Consider the following 18,324-nt stretch of genomic DNA (forward strand, 5'->3'; position numbering starts at 1 on the left):
GTACCCATTCCCCAAACACCTACCACTGATACTTTCACACAGGCTTCCAGGCTGGTGCTCTCCCCTCCGCGTGGTTAGTGTCAATGTATCTCCTTTTACATATAGCACTGGAAACATGAGCAAACATGATCCATTCATACACACATACATGCACATGCTCTTCAGTTGAAGAAATATTTTAGTTTAGTTTTACTTAGTTTTGATTTCAAATCCAATAATTTATTTGTGTGCAAGTTAGATATTGCAAACAAAGGGTATTAAATGTATACACACACGTACGCATACGCCTATGTTAGCCTGAATGGAGGACGCAGGGTACGGACAGGGCTTGAAGTCTCATAGGGAGGAACACAGCTGTAACTGAAAACCAAGCTCACCCCACTAACAAAACCACACAAACCAATAACAAAGCACACACAACTTTACAAAAAAGGCATGAATTCCCTACTTCGCCTTCTGTAACAAAATGCCCGCCCCCCAATGCGTGTGTGTGTGTGCGTGTGTGTCTGTCTGTGTGTGTGTGTGTGTGTGTATATGCCTGTGTGTGTGTGTATGTGTGTGTGCATCTGTGTGTACAGTGCCAAGGCCCAGTGACTCATACCTTCCACTCTCTTCCACAGCTGGATCTGATCCAGTGAGGGATTAAAACATGTCCTCATTACCACAGCCGGCTGCGCTCAACAAGGCTTCAGACAAACAATCACCAGCAGCTCTCCCCGCTGGCCAGAGAGGGCGCTGTCCTCTCTCACATAACTGCAGGTTGCAGGTGTGGGGGGGATGAAGACAGATGTGGGCTGGGGTGGGGAGAGATGGGGTTTGGGGTGGCAAGACATGGGGAGGAGTTGGGAGGGGTGGGGGGGGATGGGTACAGGACAACGCTGGTGGATTTGACGGCCTTTCGGAAGCGCTGTCGCCAAGCAGCTCTGAGGTTCAGCTGAGGGTGCAAGCTGCCACACCTCCAGATATGACCCCGGCCTAAATGTTTTTTGGGTGGGGACAGGGGATCTTTTACTCTGAAGGTCTTTCCAGTAACCCCTTCTCCTTCCCCTAGTGCCAGCTCTTATGTTCACACCTCAGTGACACCGCGATGACAGGACTTCCTCTTTGCTCACGCTCCTCAACAATGAGAAAGCAGTGACCGCGGCTTGACAGCTTGACATCTTCAGTTCCGGGTTAAGGGTCGAGGTCAGGGGAAAGGACGTAGTGAGCAATGGTTATGGGACTGAATGAGCTGTCCCGCATTATCACAACGGTTCACCTGGTCACTTGGAGTGCCAAATAAGGGACATCCAGGGGCCAGTGGGTGGGGCTACACGGGAGCTAGGCTTCAGCTCCAGTTCCTAAAACCCCACCATAGTGCTCTGTTTCATGGAACAAGGCAGAGGGAGAGTCATTGCAGCTCACAGGTGGAGGGCGACAGGAGTTTGCAGCTCAAAGTGATCTAGATAAATCACTGAAGGTGTTGTTATCATCACCCAGCAGTATGATGTGTTGGAAACACAGTAAATAAATGAGGCGGGGTTGAGTTAGAGCCATCACTATGTGTTGGAGTAGAGTAAGAGTAGACAGTGAGTTGGAGTAGAGTAAGAGCAAACACAGTGAGTTGGAGTAGAGTTAGAGCAGACACAGTGTGTTAGAGTAGAGTAAGAGTAGACAGTGTGTTGGAGTAGAGTAAGAGCAGACACAGTGTGTTAGAGTAGAGTAAGAGCAGACACAGTGTGATAGAGTAGAGTAAGAGCAGACAGTGAGTTGGAGTAGAGTAAGAGCAGACACAGTGAGTTGAAGTAGAGTAACAGCAGTCACAGTGAAGTTGGAGTAGAGTAAGAGCAGACACAGTGTGTTAGAGTAGAGTAAGTGTTGTTGTGGAGTAAGACACAGCGCTAGCAGGCTTAGTGGATAGAGTAGAGTAAGAGTAGACAGTGTGTTGGAGTAGAGTAAGAGCAGACATAGTGTGTTGGAGTAGAGTAAGAGCAGACACAGTGAGTTGGAGTAGAGTAAAAGCAGACACAGTGTGTTAGAGTAGAGTAAAAGCAGTCACAGTGTATTAGAGTAGAGTAAGAGCAGACACAGTGTGTTGGAGTAGAGTAAGAGCAGACACAGTGAGTTGGAGTAGAGTAAGAGCAGACACAGTGAGTTGGAGTAGAGTAAAAGCAGACACAGTGTGTTAGAGTAGAGTAAAGGCAGTCACAGTGTATTAGAGTAGAGTAAGAGCAGACACAGTGAAGTTGGAGTAGAGTAAGAGCAGACACAGTGTGTTAGAGTAGAGTAAAGGCAGTCACAGTGTATTAGAGTAGAGTAAGAGCAGACACAGTGAGTTGGAGTAAAGTAAAAGCAGTCACAGTGTATTAGAGTAGAGTAAGTGTTGTTGTGGAGTAAGACACAGCGCTAGCAGGCCTAGCGGATGGGTGATAGCCTAACTGGGAGGAGGATCCCCACACAGACAGGAAGAGAAGGGGGTCATTAGCAGGAGCAAAAGGAAAGAAGAGTACAAGCTTCCTTTCCGTTTCTCTGACCATGAGGAGAGGAGATAAAAAAGGACAAGTTTAACAGAAAAAACAAAACTGAACGTCTCTCCCAACTGATAACTTTGTTGGAATTTGTGAATGTCTGATGTTTCTGGGTCAAAAGAGAAACCTTTCACCCAGTTTGTTTTTTGTGCGCATCTTTTTGGTGTGTGACTCGACAGTAGCGCTATTTTATTTATTTATTTATTTTTTCAATTGTTTATTTAGCTGATCGGTGGAACTTTTTCCAGCCACGCTATAACCACCCCTTGCTGAAACTCACTCACTCACTGGTGTGAAAGGCATCTGCGAGACGGCCGGGCCGCGGAGCCGTATCCACGGTGATTCATTTTCCGCTGACCGCGGCTCCTGCGCTGTAGGTGGGGCTCTGATGTGCGCGTGGGCCCCGCGTCGCGATCGCGCGTCCTGGCGGGAGGCTTCAGCGGCGGTGCGGAACGCCACCGGCGGCGGGGGGGGGGGGGTCAGCGGGCAGCGGCAGCGTTTGGAAGGGTCTCCGGCATTCTCCTCGTTCCCCGGGGGGCACGTGAGGGGAAGTGGTTTGGGGACGGAGGGGGGCCCGGGCCAGGGATGCTCTGGACAGCGTCAGGGCTGACCCTGAGGGGGCGGGACGGGGACGCTGTCGGCCAGGCTGTGTCACGGCCGGCGGTCAGCCCTCCGCTGTCCTCAGAGCGGGGTGGCTCCGGAGGAATGCGGCCGCCGGGTCCTCAGACAAAGCCGACATTCACGGGCCCCGACGGGCCCTGGAGCCTTCACCCCCCCCCCCCCCCCACCCCCCGACTCCGCTAGAGCGGCAGGGGATCCACCCTCTCGCAGTGTATCGAACCCCCCCCCCCCCCCCTCCATCCGCTGGCCTGAATCTCCACTCTGTGTGCCTCTCACCAAAACGGGCCTGTGAAACACATTACCCATGACCCAGGCCTGGGGGTGGGATCCCCGCCGTGGAGGGGAAGGTGAAGGTCACATGGGGTCGGGGGTCAGGGGTCAGGAGGGGTGAGGAGACAGGTGGAACCTACTGAAAATATTTGGAAATAAAGTAAAATACATTGTGAAGACACTGTGACGATTATCCTCACAAATGACCTGGCTGTTCATTTTCCAGAGACCTAGAGAGTCAATTCATGAGTCTCTGGTCTTAAGCTCAAGAACCATATATTCTACTACTCTGAAACCTACACTACAGGTGACATTCAATAAAATACAATAATGCTTTCGAAAATATTTTCACAGCAATATGTAACAACACACACACATACATACACAAACACACACACGCACAAACACACACACATATACATGCACACACACACACACACTCACACACACAAACACACACACATATACATGCACACACGCACGCACGCACGCGCACACACACACACACACACACACTCTCACACATACACACACAGACACACACACACACACCACCCCCAGGCAGCCTGGCTCTATCAGCTGAAAGTGCCAGTGGGGATTACTTTGGCCGAGTCATCCCACAGAGCAGGAAGTTTGGAGACTGTAATTGCTTCCACACGCCTTGGCTGAAGAGTGCGTCAGCATCTGGGCCCGACCCCCACCGGTCTCCCATCTGTAGAGCAAAGCCAAACAGAGGCCTTAAGGTGCGGGTGTGGGTGTCAATAACAAAACACTAGAGTTAATTAGGAGCGTTAAGCCAAAAAAAACCCTAAAGGTTATGGAGGGGTTTTAAGAACTAAACCCTAAAAGGTTATGAAAGGTTGAAACGACAAAGCAATAAAGCTATGAACGGTTCTAAAAGCAAAACCCCTGACTTGAGAAAGGTCTTAAGAACACAAACCTGTTACGAATGGCCATAATGGGGACTGAGGGTCGAACAACAGAAGCTGTAAGCCCTTGCGCTCTGTGGGTTAAATGGATATCTGAGTGTAGGATGGTCCTCCCAGCTCCGCACAAAAAAGAATAATATTTAAAATAATGAGTAGTAGATCCTTCACTTTTGGGGAGTTTGGGACCAGCCCCCCCCCCCCCCCCAAACCTTACCCCTGGACCAGCACCCCAATCTACTAAAGGATGAAGAACTGCTCGCAGCACTCCCTGTCTGCTTTTAGACGGGTTCATGCTGGAGGCCCACAGTACTCCTGCCTCCACATCTGGGGGACAGACGTTTTTTTTTTTTTTTATTTTTTTTTTTAATCTTAGGCTTTCGCAGAAAATTCTATCCAGAGCAACTTACACAGCTTACTTTCTCTTTTTTAATGCATGCAGTCCGTTTAGGCAGCTGGATGTTTCACTGAAGCGTATCCAGGTTCTCTTACTCAAGCGTATAACAGCAGTGCCCCACCTGGGAGTCCAAGCTACAACCCCTGAGATGTGAGGCTCGGTTTGCTAACGGTTACACGCCGACCGCCGCCCCTTTAAGGAGGTCTGGGAAAGACAGAGCCCCGTTTCGATGGAGAGAAACGCCGCACACACTAAAGAAAAAAATCAGTCCAGGGGTGAGGTTTTTTTTGTGCAGCCTGTTGTGAAACAGCTTGCTGGGCCGGGTAACGGAGGCAGAGGCCGTTGGGCTGTTCTGAGTCCAGGGCTGATGTAATGCAGGATAGACTAGAGCTGGTAGGGGGGGCCGTGAGTCTTCAGTGCTGGATGGGCTGCAGTGTTTGCTGGATTTTTGGATTTTTAACAGGGCAAAGAGTCCCCACACCTTGTTTCCGAGGCTCGAATCGTGTGGCGGTCGAAATGAAACCTCAGAAATGAACAACGCAGATGTCCGGCACTTGAGTGTGGCTCCCGTGGTGTGACTGGAGAACACAGTCAAATGACACGTGCACACAGGCCGCACAGCGGGGTCCCGTCATTATGCACCCGCATGTTCTCCATCCTGCTCACTGCTCTGGTGTCTGCGTTCTGCACTTCTTAAAGTTCACCAGGGTCAGGATGTCAGCAAAAGCAAAGCAGCACACAAACACACAGACAAATAAATGTAACGTAACATACCATAACATAACATAACATAACATAACATAACATAACATAACATAACATAACATAACATAACATAATGATGAGAACAGGCCATTCAGCCCAAGAAGAACACGTGTGCTGTTGCCCCCCCCCCCCCCCCCCCCCCTTGTACATTTTTCTTTCCACACAAACTGCTGCACTGGCGAAACAGCACAGTCTTTGGCAGGGCGCTCTTAAAGACGAACTCCGCCTGCCCGGGCCTGAAAACTGAAAACACTGCGGTTGGAAAAAAGAGGCACGTGGACGTCCGATCCTAACCTCACACCGATGGGTTACCCACAATTCCCTCTCCATTCAGAAAGAGTTCTCTGGAAAAAAAATCTTCAGCCGGACCTCTGAGCCAAAGCTTGAGGTCACGAAATGCCCAAATCCACTTAGTTAAATTTGGTCTCCCTGTCATTGTGAAGGCTCCCAGCATCCAACTGTCAAGAGGCTAACGGAACAAAATGCTAACCGGTGAAGCACAAGCTCCTGCTTATGTCGGGTCGGCTAGCAACTGTGACACTCTGTTACAGTAACTATGGCGATCTGGTGACAGTGTGTGCCTGGCCACACACAGAAATGAATGTTCTTACATGATTGTTTTTTTTTTTTGTCTTTTTTTATACCTATTTTAAGCTGCCTGATTTTTAGATGGTCAGGGACTACAAATGAAAACTACCCTTTTGTCTAACTCCGGTATTTTTACAGTATTGTTCATTAATAATACACTGTATCTGGCAAATAAGCCAATAAATACAATAAATGAAATGAATGCTGGCCACAGGCAGACATTGAATGAAATGTGTGCAAATCACACACACTTTTGTCCCTGTGTTTTGTGTATCTGTCTACAATGCATGCTGGAGAAGGGCACTTCTAAAAAATTTTGACACTGGATACTGGAGGAGGAGTGTAGCACAGCGGGTAAGGAACTGGGCTTGTAACCGAAAGGTCGCAGGTTCGATTCCCGGGTAAGGACATTGCCGTTGTACCCTTGAGCAAGGTACTTAACCTGCATTGCTTCAGTATATATCCAGCTGTATAAATGGATACAATGTAAAAGGTTGTGTAAGTCGCTCTGGATAAGAGCGTCTGCTAAATGCCTGTAATGTAATGTAATGTAATGTAATGGACGAAGGAACCAGGAAGACAGTCAACACTGGTGAGTGAACAGTTCACAGATGACTTTATATACAGTGAGCAGTCAAAGGCTTCGCTCCTTTCATACTTTGCCGTGCGTAAGATATACATGAAAAAAAAACGCAGCTGTTGTAAAAAAGTCTGGAAAACATTTGTCCTCTGCTCTCCGAGTACGAACCCCACATAAAATGCATCAGCTCAACCTGTTCTTGATGGATATGGAAATCTCCTGCAGCTGTCTCCTAGGAATAAATCAATCATGAATCGGTTACTCTTCTGGATATCTGCGAACACCATCAAACCAGACTCAAACCCGATCAGCAGGTCACATGACAGGCTTACGGCGCACATAGCGCTAACCAAGGAATTTCGGGGCTCTTGCCTCTCCCTGTTTGGCCCCAGATTCAAGCTAAAATAGTTGTGGTCCAATCCAATTCCTAGGAAACCAGGGCCATGGTTTGGACCGAACCGTGGTTTAGCAACCGAACTAAAGATTGGTTTGAATCCTAAATGTGCTTCCTAGCATTGTCCTTTCTAAAGAAGCAGTCAATGAAAGTCTTTACACACCTAACAAATTCACGTGTGCATATCCTCCTAAGTTCATTTTTTTCCCCTGCAGGTGAGTGTGTTCTACAATGCTGAGATTTACACTTCAAGGAACGTTCAATAAAAATAACATAAATAATATTTTCAAAAGTATTTTTACACGTTTGTGTCATCCAAGACACTTGCATTACATCAAAAAGATTTAAATGCTTAAACTTTTTTTTTTCTGCTGGTTCTCAGGAGGATATAGTGGAGAGAAAAATTTAATGAAAACCACTCCTGTGCACTGCAGACTTGCAGTAGTGAAAGACTGAAGCCTCCAGGCTGAACTTGCACAGCAGACGTCCAGCAGCTGGAGCAGGCGAATGCACACGAAGAAAGCTCTGTGCCCGGGTCTGCTGGGTAAACGGGTCGCGCCAACGAACCGTGCCGCAAAACGCTGGGCAGGAGCCCCCCCCACCCGCTCTCCGAACTGCAGGAGGGTCCCCCGTCTGCCCCCGCCCCTAACCAACGGGGCTGGACGGTCCCCTATCCCCCCCCACCGGGCATGTCAGCCGTCTCTGCAGGGGAGCTCCAATCAGGACCTCGGATTTCACGGTCCGCTCACTTCCCCTGCAGCCTGGCTCCGTGCAGCTGGGAGGCAGGAAGTGGGCCATGCAATATTAACGGTGGAGGATTGGCTTACAGACGCCGCCGGTAGCAGAACGGACCGTGGGGGGGAATGATCCAATCGGTGGTCTCGCTGCAGCACTGACCAGGCTTTGGAAGCCCCGATAGGTGTTTGTTCCGGCGAAACAGGAAGTTGGGACAATTCATTTGTGCTGTAAAAGTGAAGGAAAATAACAGACCAAATTTATGGACCTTTATTAATGCAGAGAAATCCTACTGAGTCTGTTTTCACTGGACCCCACCCATACTCAAATCCAACTTCCTTCCCCATCTGTGTTTTTCTGATGAGCACATGTAACCAGCGTGTGTATATACTGTGTGTGAGTGTGTGTGTGTGTGTGTGTGTGCATGATGTCTGTATGATTGTGTGTGGATATGAGAGCGTGTGGACATGTTTTACATGTCTGCGTTAGATGTCTATATGGTTGTGTGTGCGTATACGTCAGGTTAATGGCTGCATTGCCGTGCGTGTGTGTGTGCGTGTGTGCGTGTGTGTGTGCGTGTGTGTGTGTGTGTGTGCGTGTGTGTGTGCGTGTGTGTGTGTGTGCGTATACGTCAGGTTAATGGCTGCATTGCCGTGTGTGCGTGTGTGTGCGTGTGTGCGTGTGTGTGTGCGTGTGTGTGTGTGTGTGTGTGCGTGTGTGTGTGTGTGTGCGTGTGTGTGTGTGTGTGTGCGTGTGTGTGTGTGTGTGTGTGTGCGTGTGCGTGTGTGTGCGTGTGTGTGTGTGTGTGTGTGCGTGTGTGTGTGCGTGTGTGTGTGTGTGTGCGTGTGTGTGTGCGTGCGTGCGTGCGTGTGTGTGCGTGTGTGTGTTTGTATGTGTGTGTGTGTGTGTGTGTGTGCGTGTGCGTGTGTGTGCGTGTGCGTGTGCGTGTGTGTGTGTGTTTGTATGTGTGTGTGTGTGTGTGTGTGTGTGTGTGTGTAGGGGGCTTCACTCTGTCGGTCCTCAGTCACACCTCCGTCTCGCTGCAACCCGACTCCCGGCGCCGTCAGCAGCGCGCTCAGGTGTCCGCCGTCTCCGTCACCCGCCATTGTGCGGCGGGAAACGCGCCGCTGGACCCAATCACGCGACGGCCCAATCACGCGACGGCCCAATCACGCGACGGCCCAATCACGCGACGGCCCAGCCAAGCGCACGCAGCCAAGCGCGAGCTCCCGAACCGCACACCGCGGGGGGCACTGATTCACAATCCGGCCCCCGTGACACTGAGGAGCGCGCGGCTGCCGCCTGCTTCGCTCACCTGCCCCTCTTCCGGAACAGTCCGCCTCCGACAGGCCAGCACTCACACGCCACTGCGTTTTAAAATCTCATCCATCCACGCGGGCGGCAACACGCTGTACAGACGTTCAAATACAGCTAGACTATGCAAATAAACACACAGGCACGCATACTCATTTAGATCATTACCATATGCCACTATTTTTCTTTTCCTTTTAAAATAAATATTATATAAATGGAAGTTATTTGCGCATGCATGCTTTGTTGTTGATGCTTTTGTCTTTTTTTGTTTTGTTTTAGAATATCTGTGAATAAGAAAATCATGCACCTGCAAAAAAAACTGCTGATTAAATTTGCAATTGTTATGTTTGCTTAGGACAGTAAAAAAAAATTAAACAAAAGAGCAGAGACTCCGACACGTAACTAAAAAAAAAACTGGCCTAGCTCATGCCTGACTGTGACACGTTTTCGTCCTCAAATTTTGGGTTTTTGCGAGCGGATCTCAGCGCTGGCGTTGATTGTGAGCGATTCTCTCGGTGGGTGTAGCATTACAGTGCTGTTTATCCCCAAGAACAGAGCATCTTTTTTTCATCTCAACCCCCCACCCCCCACCCCCACCCCCTATCCACCCACCCACCCACCCACTACAAAAACACATCGCACATCTCATGCACCGTCCACACACCGCTCAGCTGAACTGGGAGAATGTGTTTGGACGTGGCGACCGTGGACTGAGGGTATGTGAGGGGTGCAGGCTTACGTACATATATATAGGCTGGTATAATGTTTCAGCTGGGCCCTCTTACTGAGACCCGCTTGGACAGCGGTGAGCGCAGCCTTCCAGCGGGCAGGCAGAACTCAATCCGCACGGAGGAATTTAAGGACGGGCGGGGGGAGGGGTTGGGGGGGGGTTGGTTTTCACACATTTCGGAGCATATTTATAGAGAGTGAAGTCAGCCCCGCTGTTACTCTGGCGTTTAAACCTGCCCATGTTAAGTGTGTTGCTGGCCTGGTTCGCTTGGGTGGGGCGTCGCCTCCCCCATCCCCCCCCCCCCCCCGCCTGCCACTCCTCAGTCCCCTGACAGAGAGGCCCCGCCTGCCACTCCTCAGTCCCCTGACAGACAGGGCCCCGCCTGCTCGATGCACACTCTGTTTATGACAATGGCACTCCGGGCACCCGAAACAGAACGCGTGCATCGCCCACCCCCCCCCGCTCTGCGCCCGCTAGCATCATAGCCTTTGGTGTCTGTGACTGAAATGAAACCGTGCTGAATCGATCGCCCTCCGAGAGAGAGGGGGAGAGAGAGGGACAGAGAGAGAGAGAGGGAGAGGGAACGAGAGAGAGAAATAAACAGAGCAAAAAAAAATTTTAATAAATGACTTAGGGAGCCCGCAGGCTACAGCGTGGCTGGGTGCATTACAGGAATAGTTTGCGGGTTATTTTAACCGGGGTGCGGGCGTAACGCAATAAGGCTGAATGTGTTTGCCTGTCGGTTTATTTCCTGGTGATTCCGGGCGGCGAAGCCGACACCGGTCAGCCGAACAGAGGGTCCTCTCTTCGTCGGCCATTCAGTGACACGCAGCGAGGCCATTTCATTAAGAGCTCAGTGCGTGCAGTGTTTCCCCTGGAGCCCGGCACGTCCAGCTGCTGGGAAAGATCATCGGGAACCCGGCGGTGACCCCGCGTCACGCGTCCGGTCCCGTACGCGCGGGAGAAACTCAGGAACTCCGCCGCGGCGCGGGTGACCCAAACACGAACACGTGGGCCATGCCTGTCACAGGTCCCAAGAGCGCCCGGACCTGCGTTCAGACCAACTGGTACAAACCGGCTGGTGCAGCCGAGCAGCAATGCTGCATTATTTTAGGGGCTGTGAGACACTCCCACAGCATGCTGGCCAATACAGTACAATAACAACAGGGCTTTGATACAGTACAATAACAACAGGGGTCTGATACAGTAGAATAACAACAGGAGGGTTTGATACAGTAGAATAACAGCAGGGGGTTAATACATTAGAATAACCGCAGGGGTTTGATACAGTAGAATGACAGCAGGAGGGGTTTGATACAGTAGAATAACAGCAGGAGGTTGATACAGTAGAATAAAAGCAGGGGTTTGATACAGTAGAATAACAGCAGAAGGGTTGATACAGTAGAATAACAGCAGGGGGTTAATACATTAGAATAACAGCATGGGTTTGATACAGTAGAATGACAGCAGGAGGGTTTGATACAGTAGAATAACATAATGGGATTTACATCATAGCAGCACAAAGAAGTGCACCTTGGAGATGACAGTCTAGCACAAATCTTCAGGAGCCAGACTAATCACAATGCATTCTCTCCAGTCTCTCTCTCTCTCTCTTTTCTGCACTGCTCTCTCTACTCCTGCACTCTAATTCCCTCTCTCATGGTATATTTTCCTGTTATGTTCCCTCCCTGTCTCTCCTCTCCTCTTCTCTCCTCTCTCCTGCTCTCATCCTTTTTCCTCTCCTAAACTGGAGATTCGTTTGCAGGCATGAATCGGACCTCTGGACCTGTCAGGCAGTTTTACTTTTGTGGATTTGACATTATTTTCGATGAGGTGGTGCAGTTAGCTGCAGAACCTTGATAAATGACATAGTAGCAGTGCCACATCAGGGAATCAAACCTGCAGTGTTTGGCTACAAACAGCCTCAGCTGCATTGCCATTGTTTGTCCTCTCAGTGATGTGTTTGAAACCGTGTGTTTATTTTTTTTGCACAGCAAAACCACATTCTTTCTTCAGTAGCATGTTTACTGTCAGCTGATCATACTAAAAGTGAAATTTACAGGCTGAAAATGAAACGGTATACATTGCATGGCGATATGGCTGTGGCTTTATGGCATCAGAAACAGATAGGATTCCATCCTGCCTGGGTTATTTGGCATGCTGTGAGAAAGAAAAAAAAATGGTGAGGGTTCAGATTTCTGTTTGGAGTCACTGTTTGTGTACTGCTTAGACACACTGTCAGCCATGAATCATTAAAAGAGACCGACCAGCATGGTGAAACTTCTTCACACAGCACACACTGCTTTTAAGCTGCCGGCCCGGTCCGGTTATGCAGTAATTGCGAGTTCCACAACACCAGACTCAGCCACAAGGCTGCTCTCCGCTACCCCCCTCTCCATTTTGGGGTCAGGCCGGTTGTTCTCGTGCTCTGCTGGCTCCCAACCAGGCCCCGCCGCCACCACCGCCACCACCGCCACCACCACCACCACCACCGCAGCCGCCGCAAAACATGGCCCGCCGCCAGGCCAAATGATTTGCCCCGTTACCGCGGCGATGCGCTTTCATCGACCCGCGTCCAGAGCAAACGTCGTCCTGGCGGCCGCCACGGTCCGGCCTGGGGCCCGTCGCCCAGATGAAGCGTGAAAAAGAATCCCGCTCCGTTCGCGGTAACCCTAGCCGCAGATTATTATTGTGCGTTAAATGGCCTTCTGTGGACTCTTCCTGCCCCATGAATCATTTACCGGGCCGGCTGTAACGTATATGGCGGAAGGGTACTTACCTCAGCAAGGGGAGCGGGGCCAACCAAGCTCGGCCGAACGTGACCTGCTCTGCAGCCGAGGCATCTGGCCCCGAAAACCCGCTCGGAACACGCTCAGAAGCACGTCTGCTTCCTGTGGGACGGTCACATGAAAGACAGGGCGCAGGAAATTAATGTCACATGTCTTTATGGGAGGGAAACCCGAAAATTCATACGGCTGTATTTCGGCAACGGGCGAAAACATTCTTTGAAAAAAAAAAGCATGAAACCTGAGCCAACGTTTCTGGTTATTAAACCTCTCTGGCCGTAACAGGGAGAACGGACATCATTACGATGTTACTCAGTCTGCCGGTAAGTTCAGGGATGTTTAAATTTCCACAACATTCCACAACATTAAAACTGACATTCCTGAGCTGAATAATAATATAGAGTTTTAGGAGATGACCTCATACGGGTATTCAACATAGCACCGGCTGATGAATGCAGCACTTGATGGTGTGTGGAGAAATTACAATGGAAGGACTGGAAAAAGTCCTTGTGATTTGCTGTGTTGCATGCATTTGATGAATGGGAACTTTTCTGTTGCTTAAACATTCACCAAACAGCCCTCATTGCACAACAGACTATCAATCTCACATCACATACTGGCAACCCACAACACAACCCACATTGGCAGCCCTGAATACCTCTCATACTCTGGGGAGTCTCCAGCCCATACACTCTGGCAACCCCTGAACAAACCTATAACAACATATGTGTGCATGTACACACGCACACACACACACGCACACACAAAAGTGTCTAAGTCTTTTAACTCCCCGCCCCCCCCCTCCCCCAGCCAAAAAAACTAAACAAAAGAGCTTGTACCCATTGCTTGGGAGGCACTGGAGGGTCACTAATTATCTTATGCACTGTACCAGATTAGCTGATAGCAGTCACGCCCTTTATCACCCTGGCAGTTGAATGAAACACTGAAACACAATGACTGCAGCACCGTGTAACAGCTCCATCAGACCAGTCACTCGCCCTAATGAGGATTCAGGTGGGTGAGCACGGTAAATGGTTCATCTGCCATCCCCGTGGGTCTGACCTCCACCAGGGTTCCATTCAGGACAAGTTCCAGCATGCTGGGAGGCCGGCCGCGCCGCAGTGCATGCTGGGAAGAAGAGATGAGACGATATGGCAGTGGTTCCCAGCCCTGTTCCTGGAGATCTACCGTCCTGTAGTTTTTCACTCCAGCCCTAACAAATAAGGGTTGAAATGAAAACCTACAGGATGGTAGACCTCCAGGAACAGGGTTGGTTACCACCATAGCGTACTGAGCTGAAGTTCTTCGGAATGCAAAGACCTATTTTCACACTACGGAAATGTGCAAGGGATAACCAAACGGTCGCTGACTACCCATAATGTCGTAGTATTCCATTAGACCAGAGATAGCCAATCCTGGTCCTGGAGAGCCACAGGGTCTGCTGTTTCTTAATGTTCCTCACCACTTCATTGATAAGTTAATTTATTAGACAATCAGTAACACTAGCAGTTCTCTTGGCACATGTTGTTTGGCTAAACATGCAGTCACAGATATTCAATGAATATCAATGATCTACTGCGCCTTTTATCTATGACTAAGACAGTGGAGTCAGCGCTAGGGTGTATAGCGTTTAGACATTCTTGTGTGATTAAGTAAACAGTGCTGATATCGGCGACTAGCGTCCACTTATCCAATGTCCTGGATGCCAGGAGAACTGCAGCAATCGATGTAAGAGAGGAAATTATCCAATCAGGGCAGGAACCTATTTTTTCATTGTGAACCTCTGCGTGACTCAGCCATTTCCACACTAAAGCCAGCTCACAGATTGTGTGTAGGAGTGTGTGTGAGTGAATGTGTGTGTGTGTGTGTGCCTGTGTGTGTGTGTGTGTGTGTAATTGTGCATGCGTGTTTGCAGGAGCTTATGTCTGGGCATTTGCGCATACATTTATGTGTGTATACATGCATTATATTTTAAATGTTTTTGATACCTAATTTGTACACAGAAAGGGATTTTCTTTGCAACCAAAACTAAATAAAACTAAATCGAAAGTTTTCCTCAAAAAAAAAGGTGTGTGCGAGTACATGCGTGTGTGCGTGTCGATGTGTGTATGAATGTATATGCGAGAGACAGAGAGCGAGAGAGAATTAATGACCATGGTGTGTGTTTTTCCCAGAACATTCCAGAAGGGAGTTTCCCCTCTGTACATAAGGCCATTCGAGCAGCACTAGTGTCAGTGTCCCATGTCTGTTGGCCTTTGAAAGTAGTGTCGAGCGGCGTGCTGGTGGAGGTGGAGGGGGAGGACCGGTGAGGGGCGCTCCAGTAGAGTCAGGTTTTAGGATCTGCACAGCTGTGAAGGTGAGGAAGGGTGAGTGGATGGGGTGGGGGGAGGGAGGGGGCGGGAGAGGGGGAGGAGGGAGGTCTACCCTCGGTTTCTGTGATTTATCCCTCCCTCTGCAGCTGTGGTTGCCAGATGGGTTTCTCCCAGCCAAAAGGGAGATCATATCCAGCATCAAAAAGGCCTGGATTCAATCAAGGCGTGTCCTTATCTTTGCCTGCACGCTTGTTTTTTTTTTTTTTCTTCTCACAAACAGTTATGGTAAGGCGATCTCAGTGATTTTTGAACTCTAAAGAACTCTGAATTATGTCTATGCGCACCAAAAAACAAAACAAATTCAAATAAATAAAATTGTATTTATGTAAGTATCTTTTTAGAGGCACTTTGGCAAAAACAAATTCACAGGAAAATGGGAAAACAGGAAGACAGGAAAACTGGGAAAGACCAGGCCTCAGCCACCAACTAATCATCTGTTGTGTTTAGTTTTTATTTTTTTAGTTATAAGCGAGATAACTGTTTCCGGGCCTGAACGCGAAACCTAGCGCACCCCTGGGCTGGCGCGCAGCGTGAGCTGAACGCGCCGGGCGGGACGTCTGGGTCCGGGATCTCGTGATCCAGATGCAGAGATTCGGCTCGCGCTCCTGTGGCTGAAACGGGACACAGGACCCCGCCTTTGACACCCTAGTCACGGCACGGGTTTTACATTTCAAGTCCCAGCAGCTCCTCGGCTCTCAGACTGAATAAAAAGCAGCCCCCCCCCCCCCCCCCCCCCCGGTCCAGGAGTAAAGGTCAGGGGTGTCTGATGGGCAGTATTCAGGTTTCTTTTCTGCAGAGAACACGGTCTCCATTGCTGCTTATTAAACTGATAACCGGCTCTTTTTTCTTGATAACGACGGGCTTCAGGCATCTGCTGGGTGTGGTGCCCTGCGAAGTCCACAGGGTAGTACATCACTACCACAGGAGAACAGCGGCTCATGATTTGAGGCGAGCATTGTGTTGGAGGAAAGGAAAGTCCTTTTGATTGGCTCAGACTGGTCAGGGATTGACTGCAGGCCACTGTGACTCCACCCTACAAAAAAACCTCACTTTTCCACTACTACTGTTCTGGAAATAACTGCTCTTAGGTGCCATTCCATTTAAGCAAAGCAGGGGGTTGTGGGTAAGAAGAATAAACCGCAGAACAAACCCCTACTGACCTGTGACTGTATGCTCGCCACATACATGCTACAGGTTCCATGCCTCGTAAGACAGGTAAATGCCAGGGAGTCTGCAGTATTGCCAGCAGCCTGAACACACCAAAATGCTGTCACAGTGGGGGGCATTCTTGCTTGACAGGCTCCTGGGAGTGGCATTTGTCTGCTATAGCTTGCATGGCAAGGAATCTTCGCAGTGAACGCATTTCTATTCTTATGTATTTAAATAGAGACAAAGACCAAGATTCTATTTACATTTGTTAGTAATTCTCACTCACAATTTAATGCAAGTGTATTTTTTTAAACGTATATGCAAACACTGCTTGACGAGTTACAGTATACTGTATATGAGGAGAAGAAGAGACAGAGACTCTTAAAATGGTGACAGATGGGGTGAGTTTTAGACAGAAGGAAATTTTACTCTCAAGCAACCAAGACCAGTGCTTGCAGCCCCTGGTTCCGCGATGTGTTATTTTGCAGGAGCTCTACGGGGCACGGGCTACGAAACATAACTTCAACCGATTTGATTTAAAAAAATAAAAATAAAAAGCCCTGTTACAGTCCACCAGCTGAACGTACATTACACAGAGAAGGAGAGGGGGGGTCTGCAGTGGCGGGTCACTTCTGTTTCGGCGCATGATTAACTCGTTGCGTGCTCACTGTTGCGGCAGGCTGAAGCAACCTCACAGGTCCAGCACGAGAGAGCTTTAAAAGGGACCCGCACCGTGACGAGCTGGTTGCAGGGTGTCACTAACACAAACGCACGGAAACACAAACACACTCCTGTGACCGTGCCAGACGGCGGCCCATTGTTTAACTGACGTCTATCAGATATAATGAAAAGGCGCGGAATAGCAACAAGGACTTTCAAACACGTTTGAAGGATATTCCTCCCCATAATATAGTCCACGAGAGTTCTTAACGATAAGACGTTGTGCGTTAATGTACTATTGGTATTTTCAACTTTTGCATTATTTATGGCGTTTCGAAGCGTATTTGTAACAGTTACGGTTGTTGTGGTTACAGTAATGGGCATCTGGCCATTACTTTTGATTCAAAAGGCACCCAGTTATACACTGCAATCTGAACTGAATATGGTTGCGTGCTATGTAAATGGCTACATAGGAAATACGTTTTTGATGCATGTTCATAATAAATTGCGTGCATTTTCACCCACTTGTAGCCTAACCTCACATGAAAAAAGCGCATGGGGATTTTAAGGACATCTAGATTACAATGACCATATATATTTTTTTTTTACAAGATGGCAATGTGTTTGCCATTGTTACATTCTACTGCTTACCTGCACCATCGGTGGAAAAAAGTGGCATAACTTTTTTTTGTCTTGGCACGAGAAGATCCTTGGTTGATGATGGTTACCACGGGCAACTGCCTCTGTGGCAACAAAGTTATTTAAGACAACTTCACCTCGAAAGAACGCCCTTCGCCGGTCAGATTGGCTCAGGTTCTTCCCCTTGCTCCGTCCTGCTACCGAATTACAAAGCATGAGTGGGTAGCGCTCTTGTCCATCAATAATATATTCGCGGATACCTTTGCTAATTTCCCGAAGAGTTGTGCAGGTGCGCGCAGAACTCTGGTCGGAGGCGAAGCTTGTCCCTGAACATCGGATGACTGAAGGGAGCGATTAACTAGTTCTGTGAGGTAAGTGCTCCATTTTATAAATTCATTCCATTTGAAAAGATAGCAGGCTGTCACGTTAATGTAACTTGCCGCATATTTGTGATTTATGCTCCAGTATATCTAACGCGTTTTTTGTGTGTTTTTTAGCTTGCAATACTTAAATATTTTGAAGTTTCTACTACTTTAAAATAATAAAGTCATTTATAATCAGAGGTGGAAAATCCATGAAAGTAAATGTACTCCCCGCTATTTTCTTCCAATCACCTGGATTTGCTAATTGGCACAATTCTTCAGCCAGGAGGAGGAACTAAATTGTGAAATCAGCTGGGTGAGTTCATGGGTGGAAGAAACACATGGCAGAATCTCGTCATGCTCTGCAGATGCAGTACTTATTTATTTACATTTTCTCTGTGCTCCGCATGTGCATCTAATCATTGCTATCAAAGAAATGCTTATTTACATTTTTTTTTTAAAGCCATAATTCTTTAGAAATATTTAGATTTTTTATATTATGTTATCACACACAGACATTTAAACACAT

General features: G+C 48.7%; 1 protein-coding gene across 1 annotated transcript in view; it reads left to right on the forward strand.

The window, feature by feature from the left end:
• The first annotated feature begins 17,581 nt into the window (after positions 1-17,581).
• Positions 17,582-18,324, forward strand: part of tekt3 (tektin 3) — a 10,086-nt gene continuing 9,343 nt past the window's right edge. The window contains exon 1 of the mRNA XM_035402098.1: positions 17,582-17,804. The gene's annotated coding sequence lies outside the window, so the exon portion shown is untranslated. The remainder of the gene's footprint in view (positions 17,805-18,324) is intronic.

The sequence above is a fragment of the Anguilla anguilla genome, chromosome 2 (genome assembly GCF_013347855.1).
Source record: "Anguilla anguilla isolate fAngAng1 chromosome 2, fAngAng1.pri, whole genome shotgun sequence".
In the NCBI taxonomy this organism is placed as follows: Eukaryota; Metazoa; Chordata; class Actinopteri; order Anguilliformes; family Anguillidae; genus Anguilla; species Anguilla anguilla.